Source organism: Eumetopias jubatus, unplaced genomic scaffold (assembly GCF_037043125.1).
Source record: "Eumetopias jubatus isolate StellerSeaLion01/CBP00866 unplaced genomic scaffold, mEumJub1_p1.0 scaffold_13, whole genome shotgun sequence".
NCBI lineage: Eukaryota > Metazoa > Chordata > Mammalia > Carnivora > Otariidae > Eumetopias > Eumetopias jubatus.
In genome coordinates, this window is record NW_028274819.1 from 94,665,451 (window position 1) to 94,688,115 (window position 22,665).

The following is a 22,665-nucleotide window of genomic DNA, read 5'->3' on the forward strand; positions in this document are numbered from 1 at the left end:
GTGAGTTAGGAGAAAGGGGCCGGGAACCCAGATCGGTGATTCGCAGAGACATGTCTTAACCACTAGAACACATTACTGCCCCCGGCACCCTTGCTGCCTGGGCCTCCAACCTCACCCTCTCCTCCATATATGCACAGGGTACCCAACCTGCTCCAGAAGTCTGAGCCTTGGCCAGTCTTGCATCTGAGACAAAGGAGACCCTGCTATCTGACCAAAAAGGAAAAGTCCCCCAAACCAAGGGCTGAGAAATTCCAGGACTATAGGTCTCTCCCTGCACATAGGGGCAGGGGTTGGGGCAAAGATCCCTCCTTAGAGCCCCCATCCACTCCCAAGGGCTCAAGTTCCTCCTTGGGGAAAACTCACAGAAAGACAAACTCCAAATTGCAAGCAGGATTCCGGAGGGATTAGAAGCCTGTCTCAGGAGCGCCCTCTAGTGAGCCAGCAGGGTCCCGGCGACGAAGCAGCGGGCCCCATTCCCTAGAGGGGCCCAGAGCCACACTTCCATTGGGGCATCAGATGAGTGGTGGGAGGGGACAGCAGCAGCATCTGCCACTCAGAGACCAACTCCTCGCCAATCCCAAGGCCATCATCTGCTGCAGGATGACCAGCCCACACGGACCCCACCCATTCCTTATACAACAGGCGGAGAGAAGAGAGAAGCAAACAGAAGGTGAAGGAAGGACAGGGATGGCACAAGGGTGAAGAGAGCACTGTGGCGTGAGGTAGAGGCAGGAGAGAGAGAGAGGATCCGGAGAAATGAGAAAAACGAGGCAGAGCTAACAAGACAGACACAGAAGTCAGCCCAGACAGAGCCAGAGACTGCCCCCCCCCACCCGCTCAGACTCCAGGGCACGCGAAGGTGAGGCGTGTGCTCTGCAGGACCCAGCCCTTCCTCCCCTGTCCTGAGGTCCTCACGCTGGGGTCGGCCCCCTCCACTCTGACACGGCCCCCAGGCGCTCAGGACTGGTGGGCTGAGGGACAGGAGGGGAGAGAAAAGTGAACCAAAGGCAGAATTGCCAAGCGAAGCCACTTACGCACAGTGCGGCCGGCAGCATTTCCAGCCTACCTTTGCTGTCGCCATATCAGCCGGCTCCATGATCTCTGCTTGGCCTAAGGAGCAGCGGCACCATCCAGAGAGAAAAGGCAGAGTCACAAACGTCCACCCAGAGAGAACAAACCACCCCTCTGGAAGGTCAGGGAAAATAAGACACCGATTTCTCTTCTCTGGCCCCTTAGGATGGCCTCTACTGGGGGCGGGGGGACAGGAAAGAGGCCTGGGGTCCCCGGCAAGTCAGGGGGCTGCCTGGCTTCCCACGGGTGCTCACAACAGGCTGAGTCAGGGGGCGTCTCCCCTCGCCTGGTACTTCTTCCCAGGAGGCAAGTGTGGGTCTCCCAGGGCTCCCCCTGCTGGGGGAGAGCACACAGAGATGGAGGCCCTGCCCTCCCATCACCAGGCCAACTGGTACCCACAGGTCAGGAAGAGGGAAGCATGTGGGCAAAGGCCAGCTGGTGGGTGCCGAGCAAGTGCTGCGGATAGCAGGTAGGGAGGAGGCTGGGGGCCGGTGGGGGCGGGAGTGAGAACCTCAAGAAGGGGGTGCAGGCACTCAGATGGAAGCAGGAGGTGCTGTGCAAGGAGGCGCCGAGCGACAGAGCAGGAGCCCTGCAAGGCTAGGTCGAGAATGCAGAGGGAGAGGAATTTGCCGGGTGAAGCCACTCACCTTGCAATAACATTCAGACTGACTGAGGCCTACACAGGAGCCAGGAGCGGGCGGTTCACACCCCCCCACTCCACTCCCAGAGACTCACAGCCTCTGTCTAAAGGTACATGAGAGCAGCCCGCAGCCTGGCTCGATCTGCAGAGGCCCCTGGCTCTCTCGGAGCAGCCTGATTGGAGGAGCAGGATGACTTCATCCGGCCCCATTCATCACTGTAGGTTTCCTGCCCAGCAGGGACAGGCCGCTCGGCTTGCCGTGACTACAGCTTCCTCTCTGGCCCATTTTACTCTGGCAACCTGGGATAGGCTGTGTCAGCCAGAGGCCGCCAGGGGAAAGGGATCAGAGCACCCCAGGCCCCAGGGCGCGGAGGGGAACAGGCTGCTCACATTTCAGGAAGAGTGCAAAGCCTCCACTTAAATAAAACACCGTGTGTATATTCACTGTGTGCCCTGGCCGGTGCTGGCGCCAACACAAAAGGGCAACACTCCTCAACACCAGCAAGAGAGGAGCTCGTGTGCTCTCCTGAACCACTGACCTTCCTGCCTAACCTTTAGAGATAGTCTCCCAATCAAAGAGAAGAACCGATGGAAAAGCAGATCAGTATCTTCAGGCTTCCCCGTGAGCCCCAGCTCTACCAGTTCTTCCAATGTCCTAACCCGGCCTTGCCGTTAAGATCATCAGATTCCTAGATGCTTATGGTTTCGGACCCATAAAATGTTAAGGTGGAAGGGACCTTAGAGCTTTGGCTCCATTTTACAGATGAGAAAACGAAGACCCAGAAAAGACTGAAAGGGTCGGGGCGCCTGGGTGGCTCAGTTGGTTAAGCTTCTGCCTTTGGCTTGGGTCATGATCTCAGGGTCCTGGGATGGAGCCCCACAGGGCTCCCTGCTCAGCAGGCAGTCTGCTTCTCCCTCTCCCTCTGCCCCTCCCCCCAGCTTGTGCATGCTCTCTCTCTCTGTGCTTCTCTCTCATAAATAAAATCTTAAAAGAAAAAAGTGAAAGGGTCAAAGAAAGGTCTGCCAGCACTCCTTTCCCGATTCCAGATGGACTTATCCTCAGAAAAGGGGAGACCCTGAGCGAAATATTGCCCTTTGTTTACCCCCCAACCCCCAATCCAGCTTCCAGAGCAGAGAAAAATCCAGCACAGCCAGGGTTAAACAGAGAGCTTAAAATATAACAGAATTAAAAAAGGCAGGCAATGAACCTGTGATCACTCATCTGTTCCCGCCTCCCTCTTCCCCCATTCTTCTCTCTGACCCCACTTCTGTTCAAGCCTGACTTCACAACAAAACTGTGCATTCAGGTAGCCTAACAAGAGTTTCCCAAAAGAATGACACCACCAACGATGTTACCAGTTTCCACAGCCTTTGTGAGTCTGGCTTAATGAAAGAACAGTAACAGTTACAACTCCCATCTGCCTGGAGCTCTGAGGCATTTTCAAATCTGCTGCCTCATTTGATACTTACAGGAACCGTGGGAGGTAAGCTGTACTCCCTCTGGAAGATAATTGAACTGAGATTCAGAGACTTCAGTGACTTACCCAAGGTCACACAGCACAGCAGAGCTGGGATTCAAGCCTGGGTTCACTGACACCAAACCCCTTGCCACATCTCCCACCACTTCACTTTCTCCCCCTCAATCTGTCCCGAATTCCTGTTCCCATTATCACAGACTCAGAGAATATAAAACCTCAATTAATTTAGTATTTCCCTTTGGGACCCCCCCCCCCCCGCCTTTTTTTTGAAGTTGGCAAATTGTAAGAAAATGCATTATCAGACATAGGAAAAAAAATCCTGGGCATATCCAGAGGTTGGTGTATACATTTGGCAAATCTTGTGTCCAGTGGAAACTGCTTTTTAAAAAGAATCATCAGGAACTCCTGGGTGGCGCAGTCGGTTAAGCTTCCGACTTTGCTTTCAGCTCAGGCCGTGATCTCAGGGTCCTGGGATTGAGCCCTGCATCAGGTTCCACACTCTGTGTGCAGTCTGCCTGAGATCTTCTCTCCCTCTTCTTCTGCCCTTCCCGCTCATGCTGGCTCTCTCTCCCTCTAACAGATAAATCTTTAAAAAAAAAAAAAAAGAATCAAAGATTCACTCATGTTCACTTTATTTAGGCAGCACAGTAGACCAAGACATCTGACCAAATTGGTCAACTATCAAGATTAAAACGAAGGGGGGAAAAGATGCGTTCCTGGTTCCAGCCACCATAAGCACCGAGTAGGTCATGTCTCCCTTACCTATCCCATCTTACTCATTAGCCAAAGGGCACAAAAGTGCCATAAAACCAAACGAAAAGGACAAGAGTAAAAGTAGGAGAATATACCTTTGAGGCCAATGGACTGGTTTTCTTCAACTCACTGCCCCATGGTCATAGACACAAGTCAACCTGAAAAGGGTACGCGGCATTGCTAGAATGGCACCAGAGGTATTCCATCGTACCCTGCACAAAAAAAGCCAAAGCATGCGGGCTCTGCCAGTTCCACACATGTCATCTCCGCTCGGAGCCCTGCAATGTGTTCCTTCTGGCTATCGCTCTGGCCTGCAGTCCTTTCTGTTCCTGGGCTGACAGTCAAATGCACAAACAGATGGAGAGCAGAAGGCTAGTGCCCACGAAGGAGGATGTTCTGTTTCATCAGAATCATGCAGAAATCGGACCCATGTTCATAGGACTCTACCCGATCTCCCAAATGACCAAACACCTCAGTCCTTAATGGCATCCAACCATCACACAGCCCTGGATGGTGAACACAGCACACAGCATTGAGGAGGGCTGCTCAGCCAGAAGCATCCATGTGTATTTTATAAAGCAATTTATACGTCCTGAACTCCAAGCAGCAGGGAGAGAGCTGTTAGCTACAGAACGGACAACGCAGAAGACAGGGCAGGCCAGGAAGTAGGGGATAATGCTTGGTTTCAATGAGAAAGGAGGGAAAGAGTATGTCCCAGAGTCCAAAGATCATTCCAGGAAGAAAGACGGAAAAGAGACTGAAAGGGAAAAAAGGAAAGAAAACCTGATGCAGGGGATCTCATTAAGAAGCCACTGCACCCAGAAAGGAATCTATTAAATAATAGAATAAATAGCTCCCCTAGTCTATTCATTTGGTCTTTGAACTAGAAATCAGAAGCTTCTTCTGCAACTTCATCTCATTCCATTTTGCCTAATATTTAAGTGAAAACATAGATGGAGAGGGGGGGGAGAGAGAGAGAGAGAGAGAGAGAGAGAGAGAGAGAGAGAGAGAGAGAGAGAGAGAGGGAGAGGGAGAGAGGGAGAGAGGGAGAGAGGGAGAGAGAGGGAGGGAGATGGGACAGGGATTATCATTAAATCATTTTCTCTCCAGGGGAATTATTTGTACTAATTACTTTACCCTAGGTATTATATTCTAACTCCTTAATCACTGTACTTATGTAACAAGTTTAAAACCCAGATACCTGAAGAGAGGCTAGGGTGAGTTTTGGCAGAGGATGGGTAGGGTGTGGTGGGAAGTACAGCACCCAGTTCCCTAAGGACAGCTCAGAGGCTGGACACTGCACCTGCTTCTTTCAGGAAGAGCGTCCTCCAAAGCAGCGGCCTCCTGGTGGGAGGGGCTGCAAGGAAGCCAAGCAAGGCTGTTTCCAACCCCGGCCAAATCAGCGTCCCCCAGCTGCACCATGGGATATGTAGTTCTCTGAGCAAAGGGCAGTGGTGCCGCCATATCTGCACTGCTCATCAAACATGCAGCCTGATGGCTCAGCCTGTCCCGGGACCATCAACACAGGCCAGGCACCTTTGCCAGAAAGATACCATTCCTCCTCTCCAGAGTCTGACTTTAAACAGAAGAGATGGTGATGAAACCGGGAGAGGTGCCCGAACTACAGGAGCCCAGAAATATGAAGACCGTGAGAGGTCACTTGAGGTCTTCGCTCCGAGTGTAGAGAAGATGACAGCTTCTCTCCAGAGGAGAGACAGAAAAAGAAAGAAGGGAGAAAGAGAGGCAGACAAAGGGGAAAAGGGCGGCGTGCGTGCGTGCGTGTGTGTGTGTGTGTGTGTGTGTGGGTGTGGGTGTGTGTGTGTGAGAGTGTGCTCTCACAACCCTGCCATGTCTGATTCAAGGGCTGGAAGGTGACTTCTCATCTCTCTTCGCTCGTTAACCATCCACACTGGAGCGAGGCAGTCGGCATGCTGACGAGAACGCCTCTCCAGCCATTCTGCTCAGGTTTGAATTCTGACTCAACTGCCCACCATCTGTGTGACCTCGGGCAAGTTACTTAGCCTCTCTGTGCCCCCATTCCTCATCTGTAAGCCAGGGATGTTACTCAACTCATAGGCTATATGAAGGTAGCATACATAAAGGGTTTAAAACTGTGTCTTAAGTGTTAGGTATTTTTTTTTCTTATTATTATTCAGTGGCTCGCCACTTGTCTTCTCCTAATCCAGCAGACCCCTCCCCCCAGAGCATGAAATTTTAAGTCCCCTGCAGAGCTGAAGATGGCAGAGGTAGAATGGACAGAAAACAAGCTCACCTGCCTTTAGATGAATAAAGACATGAAAATGGGGGGGGGTGACAAGACGGTCATTAGAATAGGGGCAGAAAAGGAACAAAGACAAGAACTACAAGTGGACAATAAGGGGGACATGTAGGGGAGTTTGTGGAGTAAAAAGCCATCAAAGAACAATAAAAGAGTCCAAACAAAAATAAAGAAGGGGGAGGAAAGATTCACAAAGAGAATCGGGGACATTTATCAGGCTGGAGGTGGGAGAAAGGAGACTGAGCAATTGAAAACTCAAAGTGGAAAGTTCCACGAGAGGATCTGACTAAAGCATCTGGGAGGAGCTCTAGGAGGAGCTCTGGATGGACAGAAACTGCCCAGCATGAGGAAAACTAGAGAGACAGCAGCTAACACTGCAAAGTTCAGGTCTGGAACCATCTTGCAAAGCGGGCCTGAGCCCTGGAGATCCTGGCTGCTGCAGCGGGGCTGGGCTGGAGGGGGTTTCTCGAGCAGTCATGACAGGAGGGAGTGAGGTGGGTGGTAAGCATTAAGGTTCAGGTTCCAGGAGGAAAGGAAGTAGCCTTCGAGACCAGTCACCTACAAGACAGCACCCTTAGCTCTGAGGTCAAGAGGAAAGAGGCAGGCCTCTTTGAGCCCAAGTAGCCCTGGGTACACAGAGGGACAGTGCCAGCCCCTCAGTCGTTGCTTAGGGAAGCTTGTATCTCATGCAACGCTCTTTGAGGGTCTTTGCTGGTATCAGGCCCTTCAGCATCTAAGTTCCTCAGGGTAAAACAACAAGACAGGCAAAGGGGAGGCCTGCCCCCCTTAGCCACTAGCAATTCCTGAGACCTCACAAGCAACAGGAATATCAACGATAGCCCCTCAATACCAGCCTCTAGAACTGGACGGGGCAGTGCTGCATAGCGGTTAGGATCTAGAGTGAAGACGCCCGGATTCAGATTCCAGCCCATCACATTAGAGCTGTGTGCTCTTATGCAAGTTACAAAACCCCTCTCGTGGCCTCAGTTTTTTAATCTATAAAATGGAGATAACAATAATACTATTTCATAGCCAAATGCTGGCATTTAAACAAGAGCCCCGTGTCTTGACACATACCAGGACCAGTCACTAAATGTAACTAAGACAATGCTGTCTTCCTAATTACTATCTTCAGGGCAGTCAGGGGTTGGGAACAATGGGAACTCCATGAGTTCCCCTAGCCTCCCTCCATCTGCAGTCCGAGCTCAAGCGAAGCCAGCACGGCTCTGGTGACACAAGCCCTCCCCTTCCCTTCAGGCTCCAGGCCTAATGGTACCGCCTCCGGCGAGCAGCTGGTCCCTGTACTGTACTTTCAGATGACAGATTAGTGCAAGTACTTTGAAAATGGAAAGGGTCATCAATGCAGAAGGCAGCTCATGCTCGCATCCATTCCCCACCCCCAGCCCCGCTTTGGGGGTTTCCTCCTCACCTACACCAATACCTAGACCTCGGCCAGCACTTCAGAGGCTTTCACACAGCCATTCAGGGTGAGAATGTAGGAGATGCCACAGGATTAACTGAGCAGGGGGTCCAAGGGGAGGGGAGAGGGGGCCAAGGCAAAGCTACTGCCTGAGCTTTTTGGGACGCATGGTAAATGGGCGCCACACACACTGTCCTGTGTGCTGCAGAGGCAGATGATGGTACAAGTGTGAGGATGGAAGGTGTGAGGGCTGTCCAAAGGCCGCGGGGGCATCACTGGATGCAGGCCACTGGAGAGGCCCTCTAGGGACTACTGCTGAAGCTGAGGGAGAGACCAGATGGGACGCCAGACCAAGGTCACAGAGCCCTGGACAGTGCAGCAAGCAGCAGCAGGCTCGGGGACTCCCGTGGGAGAGCTCCCCCATTCTCGGCAGCTGCCAGGATGGACCACGGGAAAGGTGCGCAGCCAGCCAAGGGACAGTCTCCAAGTCGGGAGTGTTCTCCTTCTGCTTTCGGGTTTCCTCTAGGGCATTGGGACCGAGGTTGGTAGACGCAGCTACAGATCTCGGCCAATTCTCAGGCCAGGGGCTGGGGAAGAGGCGCAAAGCCAGCACACCCAAAGGGAGATGTGCAGGGGAATGCTTCCAGAGACACCCTCTCCAGACTGCTGCTTGGTCCCCACACCCCTCCAGGGATACAGTAAGGCTCCACCAGGGAGGGCTGTCGCAAACGCATCAGAAAACAACCGACCATTAAGCTACAGAAGCTGGGTGGGGTGGGAAGGAAGGACCAAGGGAATAAAATGTCCAAGGAAGAACCCCCTGGCCCCAGAAGAATCGGAGTGGGGGGTCTAAGACGAACATACAAACCCATTTGCACAGCTCCTCTGGCCAGCAAGTCTGCCTTTTCATTGGCAGGTCCCTCCTCCTAGTGTCTTGGGGCTGTTGGGCCAGGCAGATAGTCCTGCCTCCGCGGTAGGAGTGGCGTCCAGGCCACTCCCCCTGCCTCCTTCCTGGGGACTCACACCCATCTCACTACTTGAGTTGGGATCAGGTGGCGGGCCACTCTCCCCTCGCCAGTAAACCCACTGCCAGCAGGGAGCGCAGGCAAGCCCAGCGGAGAAGGAGCAAGGGAAGGTAAAGAACTTTTGCATCTCAGGCCAACACCTAGAGGGCCTTCACCTGGTACCTACAGAGAGGTCAGAGTGACCACAGCTCTGTTCTGTGGTTTAGACATAATAGTGAACAGAACGAACGCATCAGAAACGTACTGGAACTTTCCTACAAGTAACCTGCTAGTTAAAAGCCTATGGCACGGGACGCCTGGGTGGCTCAGGTCATGATCCTGGGGTCCTGGGATCGCTTCCCGCATCGGGCCCCTTGATCAGCGGGGAGCCTGCTTCTCCCTCTGCCTGCCGCTCGCCCTGCTTGTGCTCGCTCTCTCTGACAAATAAAATCTTAAAAAAAAAAATAATAAAAAATAAAAGCGTACGGCACTTCTCAAAATCAATAAGGCATAAGAAACATACTCAAAAAAAAAAAAAAAAACAAACAAACCAAAAAGCTATTTGGCTCTGAGGCATATTTAACTGAATCATTCAGAATCATTGGGGTCTACTCTCTCCTTGCCAATTTGTCTCCTGTTCCGTCTCGCTTGAAGCTTTACAACCGATCATCTTCACTGACAGACTCACTCACAAACTCCTTATCTGGAGCTTCAGGTCCAGGAGACTGGTGAAGACCATCCAACATAAGGAAAAGCAGAAGGTTCAGCACTGAGCCCCCTAAGTGTCCCAATCGCCACATGGATGCTTTCTCAAGGGGAAGTCATAAAAGCCTGCAAATAAAAACCTGAGCTCTGGAGTTGAATCGCAGATCTGTCACTTACAAGGAAAGACGGTAAACAACCTAAGTTCTCACAGGCCTGTTATTATAGTTAAGTAAGAAAAGAACATGTAAAGCGCGGTGCTGGACACATAACAGACTCTCAAAATAGCAGATTATTATTAGTCACAACAGGTAATACCTCAGAACTTATATTGTGCCCACAAACTAAGTCCATAGACATTCTGTGTTGTCCTGGATTTGCTCATCACATTCGTACATTTTCTGTAGTTTCCCGTAACTCTTAAGTTTCTTTACTGAAAGTAACCCCAATTAATTTCCTTAACAGATTTCCCACTATGGAAGTTATCCACAAAGAGGCAGATAACCCCTCAGTGTAGGGACTGAAGAAGGAATTCACAAATGAGGAAGGAGCAGAGAGTATTAGCCTCCTTAAATCCCTTCTTCAGGGCCACCCTCTGCAGATCTATGTCCCACTCTCCATTGATGACAACTGACATACACTCTTGCCCAGATGCGAGTCCACCCATTCACTGTTTGAGATGCCAAGGAAAGGAAACATGGGTGTTTCACTTCTAGAGGGAAAGGAGTTAAACAGAGACAACTGTTCACTCTGTGGATCCCCCAAACAAGTCTGTCCTGGTGCCACATGAATCAGCTCAGTGTTTCAAGCCTAGCCCTGAGCTCTACTTATGGACTCACCCATCCCGCTCACATACCAAAGACACAAGGGAGCTTCTGTGTTAGTGCTTGGGGGCCAGGTGCGGAGGTACTGAGACCCGGTCCACTCCCTCAGCCCCTCTTCCAAACCCGGGACCGTATGCACTGGGGTTAGGAGGGGTTTCTCGGCATTTGGACAGGAGACTTTAACCTTCAGACTAGGGAATGGCGAAGAGGGAGGGAGCCCAGCAGTGAGCTGCTTCTTGTTCAGCAGCCAGAGGATAAGAAGAAAAGCAGCATTGAGCAACCTGGAAAGTTGGTGACAGGTAAGATGAAATGATTAACTTAATTACCTATTCCCCCCCCCCCCCCCCCCCGCAGAACAGGGATTCTTCCGCAGTGCATCAAACATCAAACAGGTGAGGGAGAACAGAAGCTTTGCACTGATACCAGTGTCCCTGAGGGCTGGGCGTAAAAAGGAGCCACCGGTCTGCCAAAGGCCCAGGAATGGGATGCTGGGCTCTCCCCGTCCCATTACTGTTTACTATTAAATTGTGTACTTGATGCTCGCTAGAGCAGGAATAACAGGAAGCTTCGAACGAGGGGGGGCATGTTTCTCAGAGCGTGGTTCAAGACCACCTGAGTCAGAATCGCTTGGGATGCGTGTTAACTATGCAAGTTCCTAGGCCCACCCCAGTCCACAGGACTCAGAACTGGAGAAAGGGGCCCAGGAATCTGCACACTGGATAAGCCCTGCATGCGATCCGGAAACCTGTAAGGTCTCCCTGGTCTCCCAAGCAGGGTGCTCACGATCAAGGGGCATGAGCGCTCACTTTCCTGCAATGCAGGAAAAAAAGTATTAGAACTTACATATATTTATATTTCTTTTCATCTCATCCTTTTAAAATGTCTGCTTAATTATATAGTAGGCAAAATATTTAGTACTGCAGTGCATGTATATAATTTATATACATTCACATGTGCATGTATATGTGTATATATGTATTTATAGGTGTGTATATACACGTGTGTGTTTGTGTATATTAGTGGAAATATATATATACTGGTGGAAACAGCTCAAAAATTTTTCACTGACAGGGGTTTGCAACCGAGTTGGAATATCAACTTCTGGTACAAAGACTTATTCATCACCTAGAAGGGAAAGCAGGGCATGGTCTCTGCAAACAGGTGCTCTGAGCTCACATTATTCATCCATGTTGAAAAGAGAACTCAGGGATTCTGGGCTCCAAGTGGCATCTCAAGACTGGAGTAAGAGGGAGGCAAAGGATGCAGTGCCCAGCAGGGCAACCCAGAGGGGGAGTCTCTGCTTGAGCCCCCGAGGTGTTGTCACCCACTCACATTCCTTCCCCACCCCAGCTGGTAGGAGGATGGGATTTCTCCCAGCAGGAGATGGGGAAGCTAGGGAATGAGGTTTACCATCTGCCTGCCAGTTGTCCAAACCCAGATCCCAACTACGGCATCGGCCGAGATAGCATAGTTTGCTGAACTATAATTAATACCCCCCTTCTCAGGCAGGAAAGGAGAAATGCTGGAGTAGGAGAAATGCAGAGCAGGTGACGGTTACACCTGCAGACAGTTCTGCTGACAGCCACAGAAGCGGCCTGGACTGCCAGAGAGGAGCTATGAACCGGGAACTCAGGGAGGGCGGGCAAGAGAAGAGCACCCACTTGCTTCCCCGCCCAGACCTAAAATAAGGTGGTTCTCTCTCCTATTCAAATGCCAAGTGTGCGGTCTGTGTAAGACCATGCCATCCCCTAAGCCTAGGTCTATGTGAATCCGAGGAAGGAGAATACACGAGGGGCAGTCACCAACCACTGACCACAGCCATGAAAATGTCACAAAGATTAACAGATACAGAAGGGCTAGTCAGTGGCCCTCCATTTGGGGCACAGTCACAGGACCCCATGATCACAGAACGTGAGAGCTGGCAAAACGCCTTAGACAGTGGGGCGCCTGGGTGGCTCAGTCATTAAGTGTCTGCCTTCAGCTCAGGTCATGATCCCGGGGTCCTGGGATGGAGTCCCGCATTGGGCTCCTTGCTCAGCGGGGAGCCTGCTTCTCCCTCTGCCTGCCTCTTCCCCTGCTTTTGCTCTCTCTGACAAATAAAATCTTAAAAAAAAAAAAAAAGCAAAAAGCCTTAGGCAGTTATTCGTGTGCTCATTTACTCATTTAACCAATCTTTATTGAGCACGTAGCGTGTGTTGGGCACTGCACTGAGTTGTCAGGTACACACTAGTGAATGAAGCAAAGAGACAGCCCTGTTCTCATGGAAGTTTCGGGCCCTAGTTGGGGAGACGTGACAACCAGGCCAACGGATACATACAGTGACGACGTGATCAGTGCTCAGTGCTAAGACGGAAATCAGCTGGCAAAGTGAGGACCGGGGTTTACATGACTGGCCTCCCCCGGCCACCGTGGGCTTATTCGTGCCTCACCCTAACCAAGTTCTCCCACCGACAGACAGCCCTCCAGGAGCTCAAAACTCCCCTTCCAACTTACTCAGAAGCTCAGCCCCAGGCCACCGTCTGCTGACAAAGACAACCTGTATACCCGACACAGCGCTAAGACCTCCCGTTTTATCTCACATTGATCCCCACAGCCTCCACAAAGTAGACACAATTGTCTCCATTCTTTTTTTTTTTTTTTAAGATTTTATTTATTAGAGAGAGTCAGAGAGAGAGCGCACAAGCAGGGGAGCGGCAGAGGGCGAGGGAGAACCATGAGCCCAATGCAGGACTCGATCCCAGGACCCTGGGATCATGACCTGAGCCGAAGGCAGAGGCTTAACCGACTGAGCCACCCAGGCGCCCCGACTGTCTCCATTCTTAAGGAAGGAAACATTCAAAGAGGACAGAATGATTTTGTGGGAGCTCCACAGCCAGTCAGTGGTAGAACCAGAGTTTAACTGAAGGCCACCGGGTCTGGAACGTGCTGCTGAGTTCCACGGGACCGCAGAGGGGAGCCAGCCTCCATCACCGGCACCGCACCACAGCATCGGGGGAGTCTCCCATTCTGCCATCAGCTGTTCCTTGCTGCGTGCAAGGAACCTGGGCGGTCGGTGCCTGAGGAGTCGCCTCCTAGGAGTAAGGACTCAGTTTCTGTTCACTGCCCTCAAAGCTTCCGCCACGAGAACACCCCAGGGGAGAAAACTCTTATCAGCAGATGGCTGAACACTCATGAGCACCCATGCCCGTGGGTGTTTGTGCATGTGGGTGTGTGAGAGAGCGAGCCCGGTCATCTACGGCACCTCCAGCCTCAGTCGGCCTCTGAAAGCTACTGTCTCTCACTGCCTTCCCTCCACTCGTCCCATCTCTCCTTCCCCTCACTGCTGTATTTCTCTTCACAGAAGAACACTCAGAAACCTGCCCATAAGCTTCCATGGCCCTCTCTCTCCAACACCCATCAGCCTCTGGGTTTCACTCTGGCCCTGGGGGCTGGAACGTCTTTCTCCTCTCTGCTTGTCACAAAGGCCGCAGAGCATGGCCACCACGGAGCCCCTGACCACGGACGGCTCTGCCAGTGAGGGGGCCCGCACCGGGAAAGAGCACCCCACACCCCGTTTATCCTCGGACCTCCCCGGCAGCCTGCTCAAGCAGCTCTGGAGTCAGAGCAGAGTCCCCAGTGACCACCTTTAAGAAGAGAACACATGACATCCATACCCCCTCACTCACAGGTTCCCTATCAGTGGAAGGGAGTTATCAACACCCCGAAGACGCCAGGCAGAATACACCACTCTCCACAGCACCTTTCTCTTGGGACCTCCAAGTTCTTTACCAACTGAAGTAATTTACCACAAAAGAGGCAAATCATCATCCCTGGCCAGTTACGAAGAACCAGGAGAGCCAGCAACCTCCTGGGCAGACACACAGTAAGGCCACGCCAAGCATTCCATCCATTCCGACGGAGGGCCACGCAGCCTCACCTGGCTGCACCCCTCCACTATCCTTTGCCTTCGGCCTCTTGCAGATCACGCCTTCTCCCTCTTGAGGACCTGGTCCCCTGGCAAAGAACTACAATAGCCCCAAACACGGGAGCCAACTCCAAAAGCACTCCTGCCTCTGTGAAGAGCCCCAGGTCATCCCCAACCAGCCCTAGTGCCAACTGGTCAAGCTTTCACCTCAGGGGGGCCCCTTGCCACCTACTTGGCTCGTAGAAAGGACAGCTTCTTCCTCAGGGAGGAGACGTGGTAGTGACAGGCCTGCTTGACAGCCGTGCTGCAAGAGACAGCGTTGGAGCGCAGATTCTGTACCATGCTGAGCTCAGGGTAGGGCCCGCCACATGGCGCTGGGACCGCAAGGGCTGGGGGCTCGCTCCGGAACCGCCTGGACGTGCTGCCTCTGCAGCTCCTTCTGCTGTCGGCCGGACCTCCTGCACACAAACCCTCCCCGCCCTGATGTGTGATCCAAGACCCAGGCAGGTTGAGGGCCTCAGGGCGGGAGAGCCTGAGGCTCCGTGTTACCCGGATCCCCTCTGGCTTCGGCCCAAGCTACAGTTCCAAACAGAGCCCTCCTCCATCTCCCCACATCTGGCAGTGCTCTGGGCACCTGGTGAGCTTCCTCCTCTTCTGTCCTCACACAGGGAGGCTGGAGCTCTACCTGCATGTGATGTCAGCTGCTGGTGCACGAGGGGGAGGGGAGGGGCTGGTGGGCACCGCTCCCAGAGGGTTTGTACTGGGCTCCTTCCTCGTGCTGAGGGAGCTGACTGGAGAGGTCACCCGAGTGGCCACAGGGCCACAGGGAGTTCCGGGGGCCGGGCACACAGATGGAGCTAGAGCGCTCTGAAGTAGGCTGTCTGGGGACAATTCCTGGGATTCGCAGCAGCAGAACTGAAAGCATCCTTCCTCCTACCAGGAGGCTCTCTATTCTGGTGGCTAGACCTGAGTTGAAATCTGCAGTTGAGCCTGCAGCTGTGGAGGCCTGCCCTTTGGCCTCAAATTCCATTACCTTGGTTTCTCCATTTGTTCACTCATGAGTTCCACAAGCATCTCTGCTGAGCACTTACTCTGCCAGACAGAAGAGACACAGTTTCTGTCCTCCGGGTCTCGTGGGCTAGCAGGGAGACAGAGACGTGAACCGGACAGCGCATATCACGAGGCCAGTGCTGGACAGAACAAACCCCAGCCCGCCGCTCCTCCTGTGTACCGGTCCAACAAAACGTGCCCTCCCTACCCCACCTGGAAGAAACGAGGGTGAGTTCCAGTGAGGCAGGTAAAAGGAATGCCTTTTAAGAGAGAGAAAAGGAGATGCAAGAAATCCCCAAATTAACCACACCCAAAGCTTACACTATTCTCATTCCACCTCCTTTGATCTTAGGGAATCATCTTATTTCCTGTTACTTGGAGAAGACAGATCCTTGCTGCTATTCACCTCACCTTCCCACCACGTGGCGTGGGAACTCACTTGCATCCACATCCATTAGGATCTGGTCCGGGCCAACCCTTCCACCTGTGATCGAGATCTTTCCTTGCCTCCTCCGAAACCCTGCTTCCTTATCTTCCGTAGGAGGCACGAGCCAGCTGACCAAGTCGGAATCCCGGAACTAACTCTTAAGACCTCCCTTCTGTCTCACACCCTAAATCCAATCCATCACCAAGTCCTGGACTTGATTTGAATCCCCTTACATGTATCTTGAACTCATCTACTACTTTTTTTTTCTCTCTCTCTCTCTCTCTCTCCACAACTACCATCCCAAGTCCCAGCCACCAAGATCCTTTAACTGGACTCGACTGAAATGGCCTCTGAGCTGCCCCAGGGGCTCTCTCTGCATCCACCCTTCCTCCACACTGCAATCTTCAGAATGCAAATCCGATACTGTCAGCTCCCTTCTTAAAGACTTTCGGTGGCTTCTGGATGCTCTCCGAATAAAGACTCTTGTCATGGCCACCCGAGCTCCTGCCCACCCCATCGCATGTCATCTGCCTCCTCTCGCAGCCTCCTGCTCACCTCAGACTCATTCTCCCTTCCACCTCCGTCCTCGGTCCAGGTCCACGGACACACGCGCACTCCTGGAACCCCTCCTTTAATACCCACGTCCAGGTTTGTACTTTCCAAGTCACACCCTCAGTTGTAGCTACCGCACAACTGCTAAGTGTCTGCTGAGCGCATGAATGGACTACGTCCTCTGGTCAAAATCACACCCTTGACCGACACCGGTTTCTACTTCAGATTTAAAGAGTGCTGTGTCTCCCTGTATTAAAACAAAATTTCTCCCCTGTCACCCCTGCCTTCTCCTCTAGGTATCATCTCTTCCTCCCAGGGAAACTCCTAGAATAAATTCTCTTTGTTCAAGCTCTTCTTCCTTCCTTCACCTACTCCCTTACTAAACTGCTCTGTGGTTACCAGTGACCTCCGAATTGTCACTGCAGAAGATCCTGTTTAGTGGGCACCCTGGTGGTGCAGTCGGTTGAGCATCTGACTCTTGGTTTTGGCTCAGGCCATGGTCTTCCAGTGGAGCCCTGCGTTGGGCTCTGTGCTCAGCACGTAGTCTACTTCAGATTCTCTCTTCCTCTCCCTCTCTCAAATAAATAAATAAAATCATTAGAAAGAAAGAAAAGATCCTGTTTAGTGCTTACCTTACCTGTTTCTTTCCACTTTGATTCTCCCTTCCTGAGTCTGTTATTTCTGTCTCCCTACTTTTCCCAGCTTCAGTGGGCAACCTTTTGCAAATTCCTTCTTCCTTTGCCTTCTGCGTACACTCGCTGATCCTAAGACTCTTGCCTTGACTACATTCTCATTTCCAAACAAGTAATTTTAGTTCTGTCTCCTGAGCTTTAAACAGGTATAGCCACTGGCTAGCGTATCTCTCCACCTACACACTCGACATGTCTAAATTAAACTCACTACCACCCCTGCTCTTCAAATTCTTACTGCTTTACTCAATGTTTTAATAATAGTAAAATAATATTAATAACAATAGCAAACACATATAAAATACTAGCTATGTGCCAAGCACTATTCTATGCTAATTATCATAGACACACACACACACACACACACTCACTCACACTCCTCCCAATAACTCATGAGGTATGAATTATTATTATACCCATTTTATAGATAAGGAGACTGAGGTACAGTGGTGACATGGTTTGCCCAGGATCACACATCATGCGCTTAGAAGCACCATCAGAACCCAGGCAGGCACTTAACTTCTGGACTATGCTGCCTTTTATTTGCTGCCCCCTGCTAGAAAGCTTAGGTTCACCCTAGGTGCCTGCCTCAACCCAGCTATAAGCAAGCTTTAGGTCAAACCTACTTAATATATTTCTTTAACCAGTTCCTCCTTTTCTGTCCTCACTAGTATATAATTCAGAAATGCATTCAAACGGTCTTGGCTTAAATGTCACCAGGTCAGTAAGCTGCCCCTTCCCCCCCAACTCAGTGTTATCCCAAAAAGCCCTGGTCTACTGCACCACCCTTTCCCATTTTCTTTGCAGCGGTTATTACTCCTGGGGCTGGATGCTTTCTTATTCACTTGTTTGCTGGTATCTACTTCTACCCACTACAATGTAAGCACCATGAGAGGGGAGATAACAGTTACCCGGTTCGAGGCTGCAGCCCCCAAAACCTGCAAGAGTATATAGCATATAGTATGTGCTCAGTTAAGTCCCTGTTAAATAGGGAACGGATGGCTAAATAATTGTCAGGTTCCTTCCCTGTCTGCTTTCAACGTTAGCCCCTTATTCTTTAAATTTTTTATTGTTATGTTAATCACCATACATTACATCATTAGTTTTTGATGTGGTGTTCCATGATTCATTGTTTGTGTATAACACCCAGTACGTTAGCCCCTTAAATCCAACTCTCCCACTAGGACCAAATGACTTTTCTCCCAAGAGTCTGTGTAAGTGACCTGGGAACCCCCTTGCTCAGAATCTCTCCCTCATTTCTCCTCTATAAAGAAGCCCACTGTCATGGCAGGCTTGTGGTGTGATCGGCATGATCAGGCACTCCCTACCCATGCAAAGAGGATGGCTAGCCCCTTGCTAGCTCCCCGCCACCAGCCACGATTGGCGGCGACGCTCAAGTATTTGAAGTCCCTGAACATGCCTGGCTTTCTCCCGCCTCCATGCTTATGTACATCTTGTTCCTTCGCCTGGGCACGCTGCCCATGTGACAGACTCCTACTCATCCTGCAGCTCTTGGCGAAGCTCAGCTCCTTCCGTGGAGCCTTTCTGGATTCCTCGGCCCCCTCTTTTCTCTCCCCTGCCCTCGCCCCAAGCACAGTAGCTGTGCTACTTTGGGACAAATCCGGTAGCTCCGCAGAGCCTCTGTTTCCTACACTCTAACATAAAGATAATAATAGCGCCTATTTGATAGGGTTGTTGACAGGATTACATTTCAAAACGTATGCAAGATTCATCGCACAGGGTTAGGCACCTCAGTGACCAAATTCTTTAGTTTTATTACTTCATATGAAATTCCACGTCCGTTATCACATTCTATTATACTTGCTTACTTATAGCTATGTCTCCTGGTGTCTCACCAGGAGACAGTAAGATGCTCAAGGGGAAATCCTATGCCTTCATCTGTTTATCCTTAGTGCCCACATCTGACACTTTACAGGTGATCAATACTCTACACGTTTTCTCTGTCTCTGCTTCTTCAAGAACAGCAGAGTATAGATCCATTAGGAAAGAGTGAAATCGGGCGCCTGGGTGGCTCAGTTGGTTAAGCGACTGCCTTCGGCTCAGGCCATGATCCTGGAGTCCCGGGATCGAGTCCCGCATCGGGCTCCCTGCTGAGCAGGGAGTCTGCTTCTCCCTCTGACCCTCTTCCCTCTCGTGCTATCTCTCATTCTCTCTCAAATAAATAAATAAAATCTTAAAAAAAAAAAAGAAAAGAAAGAGTGAAATCTAATGATAGCATCATAGCAGCTACCACTTACTAAGCACCTACTAAGAACGGGGCACTTTACACATGTTATCTCATTTATTCCTCTCCAGGAAAGACTTGTACAAATGAGTAAACTGAGGTTGAGTAAAGGTGAGTAAATTGTATTTAAAGATGCAGTTAATAAGGAAGAAGGGAGTCTATCCTAAGTCTGTTATGACTTCAAGGATTTCACTCTTTCTAGTACACCAGGGCGCCCACCAGCAGTGAGCCTCTATACATCTTTTTATTCTATTTTTTTTTACATTTATTTATTTAGTCTAGAGAAAGAGAGTGCACACAAGCTGGGGGAGAGGGAGGGAGAGAAGCAGACTCCCCGCTGAGCATGGAGCCCAACATAGGGCTCGATCTCATGTCCCTGAGATCATGACCTGAGCTGAAACCAAGAGTCAGATGCTCAATGGACTGGGCCACCCAGGCGCCCTTGAGCCTCTACACATCTTGCAGCCTGGACTCCAGCAGGCTCCCCAGTATCTTGCAGACACTTCACGAAGGTTTGGGGCACACATACCCGCATGCAGGAACGGATACGAGAACGCAGGCAGCCCAGCCCTGGGGCCTGGTTACAACCCAGCCCTGCCCGGGTCTCAATCCTACCACTGGAAGGCTTCCTGGTCAACCAGGACCAAGTTCTGTTGAAACTAACACTGTGTACACAAACCATCCTCAGTGAAACAGCTCCTTCTTCTACAGCTCTGGCTTTGTTTGATAGTTCCTGCCATTGAGCAAAGGTACTAAATAAAGATCTGGCAACGTGAGAAACTCTGACAGTTGGTCCAGTTTGGGCTGAACCTGGGAGCCAGTGTCTTTTAAGCGTATCCCTGGCTTTACCTAGAAGCATGAAAATAGATTTATGTCCCACATTCAATGACGCACACGCACACACAGACTTTGGAGAAGGTGGGTCTATTCTGCTTTCTACTGGAAACCTGAGGGAATTATTCCTATCTCTGAGACAGTCCTCATTTCTGATTCTCTTCCTGAAATCAACTTTTCTTGATGCACGCCTGCCCAGGAAATGATTGCCTCCCTGCACCCATCTATCCACCCACTGCCTGCCCCTATTATGGTCCCAAAGGCTTTCTCCTTCAGGAATCAACACTGATGTGAATGAGGAGGAAAACCGTCAGAAGCCCTTAGGTTTGGACGCGATACTGAGGCATCTCCCCCTTTGCTATCTATCATGTGGACATTTGTTAAACTATAATAGGGCACTAGTTTGTCTCTAAATATTCTATCTCTTCTGAACCTTGTACAAGAAAAAGAAAAATCAGTGTTTTATTTAACCGGTTGAAAGTGTCCATCATAATGAAGGGTCAGAATTTTTATCTTTAAAACAGAAGAAATCGATGTTCGTTTTTTTTTTTTTCTGCCTGCTCTATGAAACTGTCCTTCATCCTACAGTTGACCACGTGGTTTGGAGTATTAGGAGCAACCACAGAAACGGGTCCATGTTACCTACCCCCTACTTGACCATTTTCAATCCATAATACCTGGCTCAGCGGCCTCCCAGGGGAGTTGTGAGACTAAATGATATCACACAGGGCCTCGCCTCTGTCGGAAATGCCGCTGTAACCAGGGGGAGCGCGCTGTCCATCAAATGGGGGCCCAGAGCAAGGAGCGGGAGCCCGACCCCCACCACTGCTGACAATCTCCCCAGGGTTTGGATCCACGCTTGCCCCAGGCCAAGAGAACACAGACCAACATCCAAAATGCCCCAGAGAGTCTCTTGAATTGGGTAAAAACATATTAGAGAAAGGATTAGGGGCAGAGTGTAAGGGTTTGCTCTGAACTGAGGCTGGTGATTAATTAGCACTCTGGGGACCTGTTCTCTCCAGGCGAGCCAACTGGATGAGGAAGAGAAAAAAAGATTTCATTCAGAATAGCCATGGTGAACATGTACCAGTCCTGAGTTTCTGAGGCAGGGGTCCACAGGGACTACCACGGGAAGCGTACTTCTGATCAGAGCTTTGTTTCCTGTACTGCCCAAGGTGAGCTGATGCAAAATTATACCCACTGTCCACCATGAAGAGTTAGGGGGCTGCCAGGGGGCCAGGGACGGGAAGGACCAGGGAAGACATCTAGAGGACTTTTCTGGGCGGAGGTTTGGACTGCAGACCTTTTGTAACATTTCATTTGGTTGAGGAAGTGGGCAGAGAAGGAGCTAGAATAGAACTTATGTCAACATACAATCCCGAAGAGCAAACAAAAGGCAGGGCTCTCTCTAGTTGTCGAGCAGTCCTGTCCTGGAGGAAGAACTGACTGAAGTTGCCTTGGGAAAAACCTAGAGCCTACAACTCACCACCTATGCCCTCGCTCCTAGGAATGCTCCCAAGCAGCTGAGAGTTGGGGAGTGCTAGTCGGAGAGCTGACGGACAAGGACCAGCTGAAGACATCATGACCAGAGGTGGACAGGACGCGCCGGCAGATGTCTGACGCCCGAGCACAGGGAAGGCAGTCGTACTGAAGGAACTCCAGGGCCCCTTCTGATTTTGCGAGTATGGTGGATGAATTCCAGAAAGCACTGAAAAGGGAGGGTAGGCCACTCCAGAGACAGACGGAACTGCCATCAGATCCTAACTGATTAAGCAGCTCGACAAGAATTAGTCTTTGCCCCGGGGGCCCTTTGCCTTCTATCTGCTCTGTTTGAATTGATGAGCTCAACTGATACTTGAGAACTGGGGCAGAACTACACAACTTGATAATGTAAAGAGATCTGTACAAGGATTCCAGAGGCCCCACGCTCTTGCCCAGGAGGGAATCCCCTTATGGCACACCACCTAGCTTTTGCTTGAACACTTCACAGAGGGGATAGTTTGTTATTTAGCAAGGCCTCTGCTGTAATCAGAGTTCTTCCTTATCCTGAGCTGAAATGCTCCTCCCTAGGACCACCTCTCTGCCTCTAGCTCTGCTTCTTAGGCTTTCAGATACTTGAAGAGTGGTGTTAACAGTCACCACAAACCTTCTCTTTTCCAAATTAAGCCACTTTCTCAACCATTCTTTCTGGAGTCCTAATTTATCAATATCTATTTCCAAAGAACTGGACATGATACATCACATATGGTCAAAGTAGTACAGACCAGTGAGATCTTTGTCTCTTTTTAAAGGGCGAATTCAGACTTTTTTTTTTTAAGATCTTATTTATCTGACAGAAACAGCAAGAGCAGGAACACAAGCAGGGGGAGTGGGAGAGGGAAAAGCAGGCTTCCCGCCGAGCAGGGAGCCCCATGCGGGGCTCGATCCCAGGACCCTGGGATCATGACCCGCGTCAAAGGCAGATGCACAACGACCGAGCCACCGAGGCACCCCGAGTTCAGACTTTCAAAGATCATTTGGGCTGTCATATTACTGGCTCGTATTTTGCCAGTAAATAAAACCCCTAAGTTCTTTTTCACACAAAATCCCGTCAAGGTAGGCTCCCTGTGGTAATCCTACATTTAAGAAACTATTCTAGGGGGCGCCTGCATGGCTCAGCTGTTAAGCACCTGCCTTCAGCTCAGGTCATGATCCCAGAGTCCTGGGATCGAGCCCCGCATCCAGCTCCTTGCTCAGCGGGGAGCCTGCTTCTCCCTCTCCTGCTCCCCCTGCTTTTGTGCTCGCTAATAAATAC

General features: G+C 50.9%; 1 protein-coding gene across 14 annotated transcripts in view; it reads right to left on the reverse strand.

The window, feature by feature from the left end:
• Positions 1-22,665, reverse strand: part of GRAMD1B (GRAM domain containing 1B) — a 251,545-nt gene that overhangs the window by 120,666 nt on the left and 108,214 nt on the right. The gene's annotated exons all lie outside the window — the stretch shown is intronic.